The sequence below is a fragment of the Zonotrichia albicollis genome, chromosome W (assembly GCF_047830755.1).
Source record: "Zonotrichia albicollis isolate bZonAlb1 chromosome W, bZonAlb1.hap1, whole genome shotgun sequence".
NCBI classification, from domain to species: domain Eukaryota; kingdom Metazoa; phylum Chordata; class Aves; order Passeriformes; family Passerellidae; genus Zonotrichia; species Zonotrichia albicollis.
Window position 1 is genome coordinate 5,415,459 of NC_133859.1, and position 19,575 is coordinate 5,435,033.

Sequence of the window (19,575 nt, forward strand, 5' to 3'; positions counted from 1 at the left end):
TTACAAATTGGCCCGAAGGTGAGAATTTTGGTGTCACAGATGAAGAGGAACAAGAACCAGTGACACGTGCTGAGGAGGCTCCTCCCTATAACCAACTGCCCCCAGAGGAAACACGCTATGTTCTTTTCACTGACGGTTCCTGTCGCATTGTAGGGATGAACCGGAAGTGGAAAGCAGCCGTATGGAGCCCCACACGACAGGTTGCACAAGCTACCGAAGGAGAAGTTGGATCAAGCCAACTTGCTGAACTCAAAGCTGTTCAACTGGCCCTAGACATTGCTGAGAGAGAGAAGTGGCCAAAGCTCTACCTCTACACTGATTCATGGATGGTAGCCAATGCTCTGTGGGGATGGCTGGAGAGGTGGAAAAAGGCTAACTGGCAACGTAGAGGGAAACCAATTTGGGCTGCTGGTGAGTGGAAAGACATTGCTACCAGGGTAGGGAAACTGCCTGTGAAAGTCCACCATGTAGATGCCCATGTACCCAAGAGTAGGGCCAATGAGCAGCACCAAAACAATGAGCAGGAAGACCAAGCTGCAAAGATAGGGGTGTCCAAAATAGACCTAGATTGGGAACATAAGGGAGAGTTATTCTTAGCTCGATGGGCCCATGATGCCTCAGGCCACCAGGGCAGAGATGCTACCTATAAGTGGGCACGAGACCGAGGGGTGGATCTAACCACGGACAGTATTTCTCAGGTTATCTATGACTGTGAGACGTGTGCTGCCATCAAGCAGGCCAAGCGAGTGAAGCCCCTCTGGTACGGTGGGCGGTGGTCCAAGTACAAGTATGGGGAGGCCTGGCAGATTGACTACATCACACTGTCCCAGACACGCCAGGGCAAGCGCTACGTGCTGACCATGGTGGAGGCCACCACTGGATGGCTGGACACCTACCCTGTGTCTCATGCTACAGCCTGGAACACCATCCTAGGCCTGGAAAAGCAAGTTCTGTGGAGACATGGCACCCCTGAGAGGATTGAGTCAGACAATGGGACTCATTTCAAGAACAGCCTTATCAACACCTGGGCTAGGGAACATGGCATTGTATGGGTGTACCATATCCCCTACCATGCACCAGCTGCAGGAAAAGTGGAGAGGTACAATGGACTACTAAAAACCCAGTTGAAAGCTTTGGGTGGGGGATCTTTCAAGAATTGGTAGCAGCATCTGGCAAAAGCCACCTGGTTAGTTAACACCCGAGGTTCCACCAACCGAGCAGGTCCTGCCCAGTCTGAGTCCCTGAATATAACAGAAGGAGACAAAGTCCCAGTGGTACATATCAGAGGTTTGTTAGGGAAGACTGTGTGGATCAATTCTGCCTCGAGTGCAGACAAACCCATTCGTGGGGTTGTCTTTGCTCAGGGACCAGGTTGCACGTGGTGGATAATGCAAAGAGATGGAACAACACGATGTGTACCTCAGGGAGACCTGATTGTGGGGTAAGAATGATATGGGGATAAGGGGTGGAATGTCCTGGGGTGACGTTATGATGCTTGTATCCCCATTCATCTGTTCTGTGCCTTTAAGACCGGCTCTGAAGAGTGGAAGTTTTGTTTGGGTTTCTCTTATCAGGGACACAGAGACAAGAGGTACATAAGGCTGGTTTTTTTTCACTTCCAGCTTCAGCTTGCTGCTTTTGCTTGCTCTCTTTTTCTGCTCTTGCTTCTGCTCTGCTTTCGCCTCTGCTTATTAGCTAAACAGTCCATATTCCTTCCAGGACTGTTTCTCCTCTCCTGTTTCTGTGACCACCTCGAACCTGCTCTGGACTGGGACCCGGGAACACCGAAGGTTCTGCTGCAGCAGCTGGCCCAGCGCCGGAGGGACTGAGAACAGAGCAACCACCCCCCGAAAGTGACTTTCTGATTTTGTCATCTTTCTCAGAGCGGTGTCATCGGGTATTATTCATTTTGTGTGCTGGGGGGTGCTGGTCCAGTCAAATAAACAGGTTCTTTCCACCTCTCTCCAAGGAATTTTTTCCTGAACCGGTTGGGGGGAGGGGCCCTGTGGGTTTTGCTTTCTGGAGGGGCCCTCCTTTGCAGATTCTTTAACAAATTTGCCCTAAAGCAGGACACAATGGTAACATGAACAAACCTCAAATGACAAAAAGTATGTATACGAGTAACATCCGTCTCCCATAACTCATTAGGCTGTATGCCTCGGGGATTAACTCCCTGAGTGGTAGGATGTAAGGGCAATTTCTGACAGTCTGGGCACGCACGCACAATATCTCTTGCCTGAGACAAAGGAATGTGAAACTGTTTACTCAGCCTTGCTGTATTCTGGTGAAAAAATGAGTGAGATAAGCTGGTGTGAGAAATGGCTTCTCACTTTCTAACATTTTATTAAACTTTAACAAAAACTACTACAAAGGACTAAATAAGGAAATATTTATAGTTGTGGGAGCCCTGTCGTCGTGTCCCGTCCCATCACCCCCCCCCGTGGCTCCCTGCCACATGGCTTCTCTACAAAATTGATGTTCTGCCTTTTATATCCTTCGCCCCTCTGAAAGTCTTGTCAGTCAACTCTTTCTCTGACGTCCATTTGTGGAGATTACTTTTTACATCTTGATTGGAGGTCAGATGTTGTTATGCCCCCCCCTCCTGGTAACAAGCCAGCCTTCTGTAAATGTCTTGACTACTAAGGCTATGACAAGGGGGGGAGGGAAAGAGGACTACGGAATTGTTAGCATTCAGGAACACATAATCACGGAATGATTATATGCAGATGCTTTTATTAAAGAGCTCTGGGTGTCAGGGGACACAGACCCAAATCTGGTTTAGAGCTGAACATGTTTTATATTCTGTCGTTATATAACTTAGGTATTAATTATTAAACTTCCATTGTTTTATTGTATACATTGATTTCATCCAAGCATGGATTTCTCATGATTCCTCTCAAACCCCTAACATAGTTTCTCGTGATTCTTCTTATGACTAAACAATAATAACATCTATTTATTAAATAATCATCACATCTAACAATCATATCATTTATCATATACTGATTACACAGGTGCGGTTTCACATGATCTAGCAAACACAAGGCCTAACATTTCCCAGGGCCTACCCTTAACATTTCTCAGGGTTTACCAAGCCTAACTTTCTTTCTAACTCCCTGAATTTTCTATGATTTTAAAATGTTTTACTATCAGAATGACATATTACAATAACATTACTATACATCTATATAATATCTCTTAATTGTGAAAGTGACCTGCTTTACCATTACCTTCTGCTATAGGACCAGGTAAATTTGTGTGAGTCTGTATATGAATGACAAAAGGAGGATGTTTTCTCTTCTCAGTGACTTCAATTGAACAAAAAGCTCAAACAATATCTTATGGCTGATTTCCTTTATAAAAGCTCATTGTATTCTTGTTATGACATTAATGACATATTCAGAATCACTAATTATATTCACTGCTTCTTGTTTAAAAATCGTTAAAGTTAACACTGGTGCATGAAGTTCAACCTGTCAAAGGGAACCATCTGTCTGAGTTATTGCACATTTCCATTCAACACCTTGTTGCCAGGTAAGACCCTCCTTTCCTGTGTTTCCTGATCCATCAATAAAAACATTATGTGCACCAGGACTAGGACTATGGCGCACAATATCTAGTAGTGTTAAAGGCAAGTGAACATTTTGCAACAGTTGGTCTGAAGGTAATGTCTTGGTTTAAAAGACAGATGTCTGCCAAGGAAGGCAGGAACCTCCCTTGGAATGGAAAATGCGACTTCTTCCCTCTGAAATATTATAACTTTGAAATTATGAGGCTTTAAGGCAAAGATATGGGAAAAGGAATGAGAGGAAGGACAGATTTGTCTTTACAAACAAGCTGTGGATCTGCTGGTAGATAAAACTAGCACTGAGACATAAAAGAAACAAAGGGAAGGATTCCACTGATTGATGAATGGAAAAATATATTTGCTTTTACAAACAAACTGTAGGTTTGCTGATAAATTAAATTGGATATTGAAAGATGAAAGAAATAATGGAGAAGAAAAACTCCTAAATTCTGTAAGAATTAAAACTTAAAAGGGAGAGTTATAGATTAAGGGGAAATCTTCAGTATCAGGCATATCAGGAAGTCTGTACCTCTCAAGTACCTCAGTCAATGGGAAAAGAGAGAAGGGAAATGCGGCTAGGAAATTAGGATAAAAAGGAGGCTGCATCCTCCAAAAATTTGAGAGACCCCAGAGGAATGCTCCACGGCCTCTCCCTTTATTCGAATAAAGTAAAAGGACTCCTCTGTCTCCTTTTTGGACATAAACATCTGATGTTTGTGGATTAATTTTCCTAGTATTTGTATTATCAGGGAGAAATTAAAGTGACAGTTATGATTATGAGCAGTTTATTCCACCGTAACATATTTCTTAAAGAATTCAAGATCTTATTAAGTCACATAATATACTCTGCAATCGCCTGGTCCCCACTCACATGTACCTCCCCTTTTAATACAGTTGCATGATATGGTTTGCCATATAGTATCTCATATGGACTTACGCCTACCTTTTCCCTTGGTTTAATTAGAATCCTGAGTAGGGCCAAAGGCAAAGCCTGAGGCCAGTGCAGTTTAGCTTCCTGGCACATCTTTTTGATTTGTCCTTTCAGAGTTTGATTCATCCTTTCCACCTGCCCACTAGACTGAGGTCTCCAGGGGGTATGCAAATTCCAGGTTATATCTAACATCCGTGCTAATTCCTGCACTACCCCAGCTATAAAATGCGGACCCCTATCTGATGACAATCCTAAGGGTACTCCAAATCTTGGTATTATTTCATTTAACAAGGTTTTTACCACCTCCTTAGCCTGATTAGTTCTACATGGAAAGGCTTCCGGCCACCCTGAAAACGTACATACGTACACTAATGATGCCGAATTTTGCCCCAAAAGGCGAGAATAACTGCCTAAGAGACTCAAGTAAGTCAGCATAGACAGGAGGTATTTTATTACGACGCGTCGGAGAAATCACAAAAGGGATTTCTGAATATCTCTTAACAGAAGCAGGCTTTTTATACAGTTTTGGGTGCAGGGTTACATCATATCATATACATAATCATGTCTTTGTATGCATATTCACAAGAGGCGTGGTGTGGGCGGAGCATGGGCGGAGGCATCTATTTTGAGGATTATTCTTGGTGGTCCTTCCGGTGCCTTCATCGCGGGCAAGGGTCTTCCGATGAGTCTTCCTCTTTAAACCTTTGAACTCCTATCCTAATATGGTCAATTCCCGGTGTACTTGGCTTGGTCCCCATGGCTTGGCAAGGCTCTTAGGGTCAGTTTGACATTGTTGGCTCTGATCATGCTTACCTCGTCAATTCCCCTATCCCTATCTCTCCTTACTGTTTGCCCTGCTTACCAAACTTCAAACAGAAGAATCCACCAGGATTGCTTTTGGATTAATGAGTAACCTGGTGCACAGCATCATCAGCAATTCCTGAATGTGGATGGGGCGAACCCCCCCCGTGAGACCACCTGCCGGTGATATGGGCAATGGCTCCAGCGTTTGGGGTCGCGTGAGTAGCTAATGGGATGGGAATGGGATAGGACTGTTCAGGGTTGATTTTCAGTCTGTGGCTCTGCCTAAGCATTTTGATCAATAATGCCCTATAAGTACCACTGGAAACAAAATTATGTTTTGTGCAGTAGCAAGATACATAGGTTGCAAAATGCTGATTGGAAAGGCAGTTTGGGGCTTCATTTCCCCCCTTTTCTTATAACTTACGAATTCTTTCGTCTAATTCTAATCCTATAGGGTGCTGATACGCTCGTACCATAGCCCAAACCATTTGAGTCCTTTTCATTATAATCCTTAGTCTCCACCACATGCAAATATTTGTGAGAGTTAACAGTAACAGAGCTACAATTACTATTAGCATTGGGTGCACCAGGTAGTTGAAGACCTGTGTAGCTGTTGGGGAGTATCCTGTAAAGATATCCCACCAATGATGCTGGCCTACTTGTTCTACTTTGGTCAGGACATTCTTTATTTTCTCTGAATTATGTTCTACCTGCCATACCATTCGTTTAGTCGTTTGATTCACCTTTTGCACCAATTCCTTCACTTTAGGATGTGCGAGCATTGCTTTAAGAATTTTAACGTCCATCCCTATTTGTAATATCGGTATCTCTTGATATAGGTTAAAATCTGCGTTAATTAGCTGTTGAGTAGTTATTGGGACAGTATAATGAAAATCACAACCTATTATCTTGGTAAAGTTGCATACACAAAAGTTAGTATTGTTAGTCTCTTCTTGGCAACCATCTATAGTGACGTTGTCACAAGCTGTCCTCACGCAAGCACACCCATTCCCTATATAGTAAACTTGTGATTGTGTTCTATTATGCGGAAGCATTTCAAAGGTATATACACTGTTCTCGGCATCTAAGCATAAATCTTCTGCTTCTACCACGGCGTTTTCGCAAACATAGCCTAACTGTCCCCTAGGAATACATGCTTCTGTGCTAATCGATTGCCACCTCTTTTTGGTATAATCATAACTGGCCCAGACATTATGGTCTATTGGCTTGACAATGACATCCTGATGTATTGTCCCTAGAGTGAGTGTCGGATCTCAAGATCTCAGTCCTGAGATGCTGAGCCTCCGAGACCACCTTGGGGGGCTCGGGAGTCCTGGAATGTTGCCAGAAGTGTCTGGTGGCTGGACTTTGGTCCTACACAGGAGACGACAAGGATGAGGACTTCACCAGGGTGAATGGTGAAGGGATTAGTTAATTAGAGAGTGAGACACAAGGTTTAAGATTTATGTACAGGGGGGTTTGGAGGAGTAAGATGGAGGAATTGGGGTGTGTCCTGTCCTCCTTCTTCTTCCTCTTCTCCTCCATCTTCTTTGGCCACGGTGGCACCTTTGGATTGGTTATTACTGAGAGTGCACCGAGTTATAAGAATAGATGGTATTGGGGAAAAATGATAAATATTGTACACGTAACAATGGGTATAAAGATACGTGGCTGCCCGGGAGGGCAGACAGTGTGCCCATGGCTGACTGCTGAGCAGATCTCTGTTCGGCTGAAAGAACATCTTTTAGATAAACAATTAATAAACATAAAAACAGAAAGAAGAACTGAAGCCTCTTCTCGTCCTTCGATACGCGGGCTGCCCCAAGGCCACCCCGGGCCTTTCCAGGCCCCTCAAACAGCCGAGATTAACCGGACAAGTGAGGTTGGGAAAGATAGCTCTTTCCTCTGCCACACTAATGGTGAGGACATAGGCTTCAATGTGTTCTTGTTGGGGTTCATAAGTGAAATTTACTAATTGCCACCAGGCTTGGTGGTCTTTCTCGAATTGTGTGGTGTGATTGTCCTTTAATATTGTTTCCCTTATTTCTTGAGGTAATATACCTGACGTTCCTTCTCTTATTATTCCTGCCGCTACTGATTGTACCCATTGTTGTGTCTGAGGACATTGGATAGCGAGCGCAATGTCTTTGCTAAATTCCCCTGTATAATCAACAAGCTTCACAAAATCCTCTGCAGTATGGTTTGCTACCATGGTTAGCAATTTTACTACTAGCGATTGTGTTTCTGCTAATGTAAGCATGGATGAACTGAGGGGCATCTTAAGCTTTCCCAGGTTCGTCGTGACGGTGCTTAATTTGTTCACTAATACCTCTTGATCTATCGTGTTTAATATACCAAATCCGGTGCCAACCCACCCACTAAGATCTCTTTGTGCCCTCCTGTGATAAGTCCTTGTCGCTAGCCATGCATTCCATCCCTTGAGGCTTTGCTGTATAAATGGGCGGCAATCTTTCTGCAAATGTGTAACATCGGTATGGATGTTCATCTGCACCTTCTTCAGAGAATAAGTGGGGTCTAATAATAATTTTAGTTCATTAGATTTTCTTATCACCTGAGGCCCTATAAAGGTCAGGTTATGCACTATTTTACATTCCATCGGTGGAGTGGTTTCTTGGGGTAAGTCTAGATCTGGATACAATGGGATCATGTCTTCCGATAATGCCACCTCATATTGGACAGCACGCCTAGGGAAGCTAAAACCCCGCTCCAGCGTTTTCAATTCCCTTTCGCATGTGAACATCACCGACTTATCTAATCTAAATGCCATCTCACACTGTGCTCTCCCTTCCTCAGGACCACTAGATACTACGATCTTTCCCGCAGGAGAGAGAAGAGGGTGGAGGTCAAGGGTTATGTTTCGAGGATGTAGTTCCCCAAGCGAATCTTCCGTATAGATTACCGAGTTTCGGGGTTGTGATCCGGGTGGATCTTCTCGGAAGTCACTCCACTGACATGAAATTGGGCTCTTTTGCTGGGTCCAGACAGTGGGCTGGCCCATCTTCACTGGACTAAAAGTAATTAGGTTATGTTCAGAGGCTAGCATCAAGGGTTTAATTGTTAATACTAGCCGCCTTGTTCTTCCTTCTACCGGGTCAAGTTCTCGACACCCAATTTGGATTTGGTCTCCCTTGTATGCTACCATGGAGGACTGATCCCATACTTTACTCGGGTATGGCTGATTGTTACGCAGAGCATAAACCTCGAAATAGGGTCCCTTCGTTTCCAACTCCGGGTGGATACACTGGTGTGCATAAGACCATGGGTCTGTTGGGGCAGAGTCTTGGGGAAGAGCTATACTTATCGAGAGTCCAACGATCAAAGTTGTAAAGGTTTGAGGTGGAGTCAGGATCATGATGTCTGCTCCTGTTTGTTCTCCGGAGCTTTCTTGACCCGTGAGTAATGGATCCATGCAGGTCGCTCCTTGATCCGAACCGCGGTGAAGGTAGTCAGCAGCACTTGGAAGGGTCCCTCCCACTTCTCTTGTAGGGGTTTTCCTAAAAGATTCCTAACATACACCCAATCACCGGGATTAAACGGATGCAATTTGCAATCAGGTTGTTTAGGTTGGTGCTCTATCATTACAGTAGCATTCTTATCAAACTGTTTCCCCACCGTAATTACATAATCGTAAATGTACTGATTACCAATTTGGTCTATAGCGTCCCCATTTACAACTTGCATAGCATAAGGTCTACCATACAGAATTTCAAATGGGCTTAACCTTTCTTTTGACCTTGGTTTGACTCTCAGCCTCAGCAGAGCAATAGGCAAAGCTTGATACCACTGCAAATTAGTCTCCTGGCATATTTTGGCAATCTGCTGTTTGATAAGATGATTCATCTTTTCTACTTGCCCACTGGCCTGTGGACAGTAAGGCGTGTGTAATTGCCATTTGATTTGTAATGCTTTGCTTATTGCTCTTACTACTTTTGCACAGAAATGTGTACCCCTATCCGAAGAAATGCTCTTCGGTACTCCAAATCGTGGAATAATTTCATTCAATAACACTTTAGTTACTTCTCTTTCCTTATTTGTCCTGCAAGGGAATGCTTCAGGCCACCCAGAAAATTTATCAGTTAATACCAACAAGTACCGAAACCCCCCTTTTCTTGGGAGTTCAGAAAAATCAATTTGCCATACTTCACCTGGAAATTTAGCTCGATTTATTGCTCCCTGGTGTATCCTAGTCCCTGTATTCGGGTTGTTCTTCAGGCATCGCTCACACTGGGATGTGACATGTTTTATGGTGGTAAATAATTTTGGCCCTGCTATCCTAGCTTGCAGGTACTGATAGAGCGGATCCAAGCCCCAGTGGGCTTTTTCATGTTCTGCTTTTACAAACTGCCACATCACGTTTCCTAGTATTACTAACTGTCCCGTTTCCAATCTACCCCAACCATTTTCTAGTATTTTGCCCTTATTCCTTTGAATCCATCTATGATCTGATTCCTGGTAATCTGGCTGGATGTTGGTATCCAGCTCTCCTGGTATTAGGGCCATTACCTTCACTTCCCTAGCCCTTGTGGCAGCCAATTTAGCTTCTGTATCTGCCTTCCTGTTCCCTATTTCTGGAATAGTATTACCTTTCAGGTGTCCCTTACAATGCATTATGGCCACTTGTGCTGGGAGTTGGACCGCCTTTAGCAAGCGTAGAACCTCCTCTGCATGCTTGACTGTTTTCCCTTGCGTAGTCAACAGTCCTCTTTCTTTCCAGATGGCCCCATGGGCATGTACAATGGAAAAGGCATATTTAGAGTCTGTCCATATATTAATTTGCATGTTCTCTGCCAATTCCAGAGCTCGAGTCAGAGCTATCAGCTCTGCCTTTTGGGCTGAAGTCCCTGCAGGCAAAGGGTTTGACTCAATTACTCTTTCTGTGGTAGTGACTGCATAGCCAGCCATTCTTACTCCCTGCTTCACGAAGCTGCTGCCATCCAAGAACCAGTTGTCTGCATCTTCGAACGGCTCCTCTTTGAGATCCTGACGACTGGAGTAGACGGCTTCAATTGTTTCCAGGCAGTCGTGTTCGATGGGTTCTGCTGGGGCTCTCCCTTCTAGAAATGAAGCTGGGTTCACAATGTTAGTTACCTGAATAGTCACGTCATCTGATTCAGCCAGGATGGCCTGGTATTTTAGGAATCTGGAGGGCGACAACCAATGATTGCCTTTCTGTTCCAGCACAGCCGACACAGTGTGAGATACTAGCACAGTCACTTTCTGACCCAACGTGAGCTTCCTGGCCTCTTCTATGTTAATTATCATTGCGGCTACTGCCCTCAGACAGCCTGGCCATCCTTTACTTACTTCATCTAGCTGCTTGGAGAAGTAGGCCACAGCTCTCTTATGTGGTCCCAACTGCTGTGCTAGGACTCCTAGGGCCATCCCTTGTCGCTCATGGGAGAACAGCCAGAATGGTTTTGATACATCTGGGAGACCTAAGGCTGGTGCTCTCATTAGTTCCAGCTTTAACTTCTTGAAGGCCCCTTCTGCTTCGGGAGTCCAAACTAGGACATTCTTGGATCCCTTCAACAAATCATACAGTGGTTTAGCGAGTATCCCGTACTGGTAGATCCATAGCCGACACCAACCTGTCATCCCCAGAAAGGCTCGCAGATCTCTCACCGTCTCTGGTTTAGGCATCTGGCAGATGGCCTCTTTCCTAGCTGCTCCCAGGGATCGCTGTCCTCTGGAGACTTTGTATCCCATGTATATCACTTCCTTTTGCACCAGCTGTGCTTTCTGTTGAGAGACTCGATATCCGCTTAAACCCAGGAAATTTAGCAAGGAAATAGTCCATTTAATGCATTCTTCCTCTGTCACTGTTGCTATTAGGAGGTCGTCTACGTACTGCAAAAGGGTACCATCTCCCAGCGGCCTTTCCCACTGTTCTAATTCGTTGGCTAGCTGGTTCCCAAAAATCGTGGGGGAATTGGTCCATCCTTGGGGTAATACCATCCAGGTGAGTTGGGTCTTTCTCCCTCTATCTACAGACTCCCACTCAAAAGCAAGGATCTTTTGACTCTCAGGGGCTAGGGGAAGGCAGAAAAATGCATCTTTCAAATCTAATACGGTGAACCAGGCCAAATTATCCTTTAGTCTAGTTAGAAGTGTGTATGGGTTAGCAACCACCGGATGTAATGTCTTAGTTATTTCGTTTACTGCTCTCAGATCCTGAACTAGCCTATAAGCCCCATTAGGTTTCTTTACTGGCAGGATTGGTGTGTTAAAATCCGATTCGCATTCTACCAATAATCCTAGTTCCAAAAACCTTTCGATTATGGGCTCAATCCCCTTCTTGTCTTCTATCCTCAAAGGGTATTGTTTTCTTTTCACCGGTTTTGCTCCAACTTTAAGTTCAACAACAATCGGTGCTGCTTGTTTTGACCTTCCCGGTATATCAGTAGCCCAAACTAATGGGTATGTCTCGCTCAGGATTCGCTCGAAATTGTGACTCTCAGGTTTGGGTTCCACACAACTGATTGTTAGGCTTAAAGCTGTAATCAGTTGTTCCTCATTTACTTGAAATTCCAATTTGTCTTTGTTGAACTTTATTACGGCTCCCAAGTTTTCCAATAGGTCTCTTCCCAATAAGGGCTTTGGCGAATTTGGTAAATACAGGAACTGGTGAATTCCCATTTGTTTCCCAATTTTGTATTTAATAGGTTTCAAAAAGTAAGCCTTTTCTGGTTGGCCTGTTGCTCCCACAACTTGTACAAATTCATCACTTTTAGGTACCAATTCCTGATTTAAAACCGAAAAGGTTGCTCCCGTGTCAATCAAAAAGTTCAATTCCTTTTTACCTTCCCCTAGCTCCATTTTAACCAGTGGGTCTGCTAGGGTACGGCCCACCGGTCCCCCTCATTCACTATCCTGATGTGTGGTAGTAGTGGTGGCCATCAGCCTTTCCCTTAGTCGGGGGCATTCTTGCTTCCAGTGTCCCATCTCTAGGCAGTAAGCACACTGATTTGGCCCTACTCTAGTTGAGTGGGGTTGGAACCTCCCCCTCCCTCCTATTGGGTTGCCTCTACCTCTTCCCCTAGTTCCAGGTTCTGAGTAACCTGTCCTCTGAGCTGCCACTGCTACAGCCACTACTCGAGCTATCCTCCTGTCCTCCTTTTTCTTCTCCTCAACTTCTCTATTATTGTATACCTTCCATGCCTCATTCAGCAGTGTCTCTAGGTTCTTATTTGCTGGATGCTCAAGCTTTTGTAATTTCTTTCTGATGTCTGGGTTACTTTGTCCCATCATTAACCCTAGCAAGTGCTGTTTCCCTTCTTCTGTTGCTGGGTCCAGGGGTGTGTATTGTCTCATTGCTGCCCTAAGCCTATCCAGGAACTCCGATGGGGTCTCATCTTTTCCCTGTCTGATGTCATATAGCATTGACCAATTGATAGCCTTAGGAATCGCATTACGCAAGCCCATCGCTATCAGTTTCCTATACTGCACTAACCGCTGATAGTGCTCTGCATTGCCCGGGTCCCACTCTGGTTTACTACTGGGGAAATTATCTTCTAGTCTTCCTGATAATACTTGAGCATGTCGTCTTCCTGTTTCCAATACGAGTTCCCTTTCTGTATCCGTCAACTCCGACAACATCACCTCTATATCCTCCCAATCAATATCTAAGTTCTTTGCCATTAACTCAAACCTCTTTGCTACTCCCTCTGGATTCCTCCTGAAATTCTTTGCCTCGTCCCTCCAATTATTCAGATCACTTGTCGAGAACGGCACCTTTACTCTAGTCCTCTCTCCCACCATTGGCATAAGCTGTCGGACAGGAGCTATCATATGGTTCCCTTCCTCCCTTTGCTTTGCTTCCCCCCGTGCCACAGATCTGGTATAATATGAGTGACTGGTCCCTTCTCCGGGATCCTCTTCCTGTGCCTCAATGCCTTCCCTATTCTTTCTCTTCTCTTTCCTCTTTTCCCCTTCTTCACCTCCTATCTTTATTACACAATCCATTCGATTCTCGTCCTGGATCTGTTGCCCTTTTTGTATCTGCCGGCTCCTTTCCTGTCCCGGGCTGCTGTCCCCCTCGTTCTCTGCTTCTCTCCCATCTCTCTTATCCTCTATCTGTATTACTATATTCAGTTTCTGTGAGCTGTTCTCTGTCTCCCTTTCACATGTCTCGTCATTCTTTTCACTATATCTCAATTCAGAGACGTCGCCCCTCAATTGAGAGTGGTCACTTCCCAGTGAGTTACTTTTGTCCCCAGTCCTTGGTGTGCTGGTTTCCATTCTACAGATGCCTCCATTTCTGGATGTGTTGTTATTCCCATATGGACTGAGTTCGGGCAGGCTACGTGTCTCCCTTCGGCTCTCTGCTCCTGACGGACTGCCTTCCTCCCCTTCGACTTCTAGTCTGGGTGGGCTGTCAGCATCCATGTAGGTCCCCGACCCCTGTGGACTATATAGTCCCTGGGGGCTGCTTTTCCTCTCATCGATCCCCAATTTTAATGGGGTACTCTCCTCCCAACTGTTGTCCAGTTTCTGGGGGCTGCGCCCAAACTTAGACTTCCACCATCGATCCAGTTCCTTTAATGGGCTAGGTTCCCCTTGTTCCTCCTTTGGCCTGGGAAGAGGCCCTTCCCGCCCTGGAGCGAAGGGATGGTATTCCCACAGGCTTATTTCGCTCTCCTTTCCACTGTCCCTTCTTGTTAACTTAAGATATTGTTGCCCAATGCTACATGCATCACAGCAACGTTCTTTAGACTTTGAACCTTTCTTATCTCTTTCCAGGGCCAACACTAGAGGGTCCTGAGGTGCTACGTTTGCCCCACACTCTTTTTGCCACTCTGGTTTATTTCTTAGGGTAAAGAACATGTCAGCATACATCACCTCGTCCCATTTATTAAGCCGGCGGAGGAAAAGCATCAGTTGTAAAATGGTGTTATAATTAGTGGTTCCCTCCAGCGGCCATTTCTCATTGTCATCTAACTTGTACAATGGCCACCACTGTGTACAATATTTGAGGAGTGTCATTTTACTTATGTTTCCCCCCGGAATCCCTCCCAAGTCCTTCCAGTGTTTTAGGATACATCCTAAGGGGGTTTTCATGTTTACGTCCTTACTCTGTTGGCCTCCCATGGCTATTCCCTGCGTCTGTGTTTTCGGTTTAGTCTCTTTCTCGCAGGCACTATATATCAGTTTATTTTAACACTTCATACACACAATTTCCAATCGCTTCGTCCTTTTCCGACCTGGCTTCTCGTGAAGAACAGGAAATGCGGAGCGGGACTCCCCACTCGCTTCGCAGCGATGCTGCGTCTCATTCACTCTCACTCATTCCCACACTCTTTTATTCAAACGTCCTACCTTTCTGGTTTATCAGAGTACACCGCTTTACCGCAAGATGTTCCTGGCAAACCGTATGGTACCGGTCAGCTTCGGGCTATTACACACCCGTAAAACAGCTGTAAACCAAGGTACAGTTTGCAGGTGATATCACAATAAATTCTTACACACAAAAGAGGTCACAGTTAACACAAAATACTGAGTCCTTGTCCGAAATTCGAACTTAAGTCTTACCAAATTACGAGATTCTTGCAAACAACATAACAATGTTAAACAAAAGTATAACACAAATGTATCTCCTCAAAACCTTATCAGGAAAAGGGAAAAATTAGACAGGGTCCCAGGCTGGACACGTTCCCAGGCGTAGTTTAAAGATCCGGACAAAGCAACAACATTTAAAGATTCAACAAAGCAACAGCATTAAGATGAAAGAAAAACATACACTCTTTTAACAAATACTCCGATTCCAAATGGGGACTTCAACCCCGATACCAAATGGGGACTAATACCTCAATACCAAATGGGGACTCAAACCCCGATACCAAATGGGGACTCAAACCCCGATACCAAATCCAATACCAAATGGGATTATGCCAAGGCGTCCCCCGGCTCCCGTCGGACGACAACGTCTGGCCTTCATTTCCCAATTAAAGCGCTTTGTTCCAAAATCAATATGCAATAAACAATTAAAATACCTCTTAATTGGAGCAGGAGATGCAGGAAACCCCTCGTCCACCAAAGAGCGCTGGTCCGGGGGAGGAAGTCTCTTCTGACAAAAATCTGTCAGGGGCGCCCGAGGGTCCCGGCCCCGGACCCGGCTCCGGAGGACTCCTAAGGCTCCCCTCCTCTCCCGTCTGGTCCCATTTGTCCCATCTGGGTCGCCAGAAATGATGCCGAATTTTGCCCCAAAAGGCGAGAATAATTGCCTAAGAGACTCAAGTAAGTCAGCATAGACAGGAGGTATTTTATTACGACGCGTCGGAGAAATCACAAAAGGGATTTCTGAATATCTCTTAACAGAAGCAGGCTTTTTATACAGTTTTGGGTGCAGGGTTACATCATATCATATACATAATCATGTCTTTGTATGCATATTCATAAGAGGCGTGGTGTGGGCGGAGCGTGGGCGGAGGCATCTATTTTGAGGATTATTCTTGGTGGTCCTTCCGGTGCCTTCATCGCGGGCAAGGGTCTTCCGATGAGCCTTCCTCTTTAAACTTTTGAACTCCTATCCTAATATGGTCAATTCCCGGTGTACTTGGCTTGGTTCCCATGGCTTGGCACGGCTCTTAGGGTCAGTTTGACATTGGCAAGGCTCTTAGGGTCAGTTTGACATTGTTGGCTCTGATCATGCTTACCTCGTCAATTCCCCTATCCCTATCTCTCCTTACTGTTTGCCCTGCTTACCAAACTTCAAACAGAAGAATCCACCAGGATTGCTTTTGGATTAATGAGTAACCTGGTGCACAGCATCATCAGCAATTCCTGAATGTGGATGGGGCGAACCTCCCCCATGAGACCACCCGCCGGTTATATGAGCAACGGCTCCAGCGTTTGGGGTCGTGTGAGTAGCTAATGGGATGGGAATGGGATAGGACTGTTCAGGGTTGATTTTCAGTCTGTGGCTCTGCCTAAGCATTTTGATCAATAATGCCCTATAAGTACCACTGGAAACAAAATTATGTTTTGGGCAGTAGCAAGATAGATAGGTTGCAAAATGCTGATTGGAAAGGCAGTTTGGGGCTTCACTAACAAGTATCTGTATCCCTGTGCCCTGGGCAATTCAGAAAAATCAACTTGCCAGTAATCTCCCAGTTGTGGCCCGATTTGCAACTTTCCCATTTGTATTTGTCTCCTAACTACTGGATTATTTTTCAAACATACCGGGCACATTGCATTAACTCTTTTTGCCATTGCTAACATCTGATTAGAGATTATCTCATTCTTCAAAAATTTTACCAATGCTTCTGCCCCCCAATGACATTTGTTATGTTCTGATTCCAAAATAAATTTCATTATGCGTGTAGGTACCACTATTTGTCCCATTGGTGTAACATACCACCCGAGCTGATTCCTCTGTGCCCCTTGCAAGTTTATTAGTTTTCCATCTTCTATTGAATATTTGGGCTCCTGATTCAGGTATGGGGTAGCCGGATTTGTTCTTACCGGTACCAATGCCATTTGAGTCCATACTTCCCGTGCCACTTGCCGTGCTGTAACATCAGCAAATCGATTTCCTCTGTAAACTTCTCCTTCTGCAGTCTGATGTCCTTTAACATGCATTACTGCAACTGCTTTAGGACTATGTACCGCATCCAGTAGCTGTAACACTTCTTCCCGGTGCTTGATGTTGGTTCCCTGTGAATTCAAAAGCCCCCTTTCTTTCCATAACGCCCCATGTACATGGACCACACCAAAGGCATATTTAGAATCTGTCCAGATATTAACCCTTTTGTCCTTGCTCAAGTACAGAGCTCTGGTGAGTCCAATCACCTGAGCCTTCTGGGCTGAAGTTCCAGGTAACAAAGCCTTTGCTTCTATTACCTGATCCAATGTTACCACTGCATACCCGGCATAGCGAGTCCCATTCTCGACAAAACTGGATCCATCAGTGTATAGTTCCCATTCAGGTTCTTCCAATGGTTCATCCTTTAGGTCGGGTCTGCTGGCAGACACTTGTTCAATTACCTCCACGCAATTGTGCACCAGTCCCCCAGCCTCCTGGTCACTGCGTAAAAACTCTGCTGGATTAACATGGTTAGTAGCCTTTATTTCAATATCATCCTGTTCTCTCAGGATAGCCTGGTATTGCAACATTCGACTTGATGATAGCCAGTGACCCCCCTTTTGCTCCAAAACAGCCATGACCATATGGGGAACGAACACTTTCATTTTTGCCCCCAAAGTCAATTTCCGGGCCTCTTGAATAAGGATTATTGTTGCCGCCACGGCTTGTAAACACGAGGGCCACCCGGAACTTACCGAATCCAGTTGTTTAGAGAAGTATCCTACTGGCCTCTTCCAAGATCCCACTTTCTGGGTGAGGACCCTCAATGCCAGTTTTTGCCTCTCATTTACATACAACTGGAATTCTTTGGTCAGGTCAGGGACTCCTAGGGCTGGGGCCTCTTTTAGTGCCTGCTTTAATTCCTGGAAGGCCTTCTTTTGCTGTGTCAGCCATTCCAACCGATGCTGCTTCAAGGCCTCATACAGTGGCTTGGCTAGGAGACCGAAATTCATGATCCACAGTTGACACCATCCCACCATTCCTAGAAAAGATCTCAATTCCTGATGGTTACGAGGCAAAGGAATAGCACATATTGCCTCTATTCCGTTTACTCCCAAACGTCTCTGCCCTTGTGCGATCTCACAACCAAGATAACGCTATTTTTGATCAATTGAGCTTTTTCCTTAGAAACCCGATACCCTGCTTGGCCAAGCATGTTGAGTAATTTAATTGTTAATTCCACACACATGTCCCTTTCCTTAGTGGCCAGAAAAATGTCATCCACGTACTGCAGGACTACATACAAGGATGGGGATATTGTTACCTGGGCTATCTTCCATTCCTCCAGCTCCTTGGCCAGCTGATTTCCAAAAATAGTAGGGCTGAGTTTAAATCCCTGTGGGAGTCTTGTCCACGTAAGCTGCTTCTTTCTCGCAAAATCAGGACTCTCCCACTCAAAGGCAAAATATTTCCTACTCTCTACTGCCAGTGGGATGCAGAAGAAGGCATCTTTAAGATCAATCACTGAGAACCATTTAAACTCCTCCGATACAGATGTTAACAATGTGTAAGGATTAGCAACAACTGGATGTATGTCTTTTGTTATTTCATTAATAGCCCTCAAGTCCTGTACCAAACGGTACTTACCATTAGGTTTCCTCACTGGAAAAATTGGAGTAGTATACTCCGTTTCACATTCCTGTAATATTCATTGAACCAAAAATTGTTTAATTAACGGGGCTACTCCCCTCCTTGCCTCAAGCTTCAAGGGGTATTGCTTTACCCTCACTGGTTGGGCCCCTTCCTTTAGTTCCACCTTTACTGGCTGGGCAGCTTTAGATTTTCCGGGGACCCCTGACTCCCATACCCAGGGTACTACAGACTGCTCAATTTTTTCTGGAATAGGAGAGGCATCCACTTCCTTGATCACAAAAATGCCCGCTATTTGTTCCTCAGGAATTTCCAATTTCACCCTTCCCCCCACAAATATTATTTTCACGTTAAGTCGGGACAACTGGTCTCTGCCAAGAAGGGGTGCGGGGCAGTTTGGCATATACAAAAATTGGCGACCTAATTCCTTCCCCCCAAACCTAAGATTTAAAGGTTGTAAAAATGGTTGTTCCTCTAGCTTCCCTGTTGCCCCCACCACCTGTACCGTTGTGTCACTCAAAGGTCCCAATCGTCTATTAAGTACAGAATATGTGGCTCCAGTATCTACCATAAATTCTTGATCCTTTCCATTTATCTTGAAAACTACCTTCAAATCCCGGTCTAGTCAGCTTTGATTCTGATAGTTTCCCAAAAATAGTGCTTGAGCGGCCTCTGCTTGTCCTCCCTTAAATCCTCCCACAGGAGCATTCCCCATTGGACTCGTCCTTAATCCCATGTTTCCCATGCCCATACCTCCTCTAACCGGGCATTCATTTTTCCAGTGTCCCTATTGTTGGCAAAACGCACACTGGTTTGGATCCAACCTCCCCGTGTTAGGTGCAAACCCAAATCCTCCCCGACCTCTCACCATCCCCCTCTGTCCGCGATTAGCTCCTCCCCAACCTCGACCCCTAATGGATCTTCCTCCTGCCCCTGTGTGCTGCATTATAGCCAAAATACTAGCTTGTTGTCTTTTTGCAGTTTCTTTTTCCCTGTTGTTGTATACCTTCCATGCTACCTCCAACATTTTATCCAAACTCTGAGTATCCTCCCCTTCCAGCTTTTGTAACTTTTTCCTAA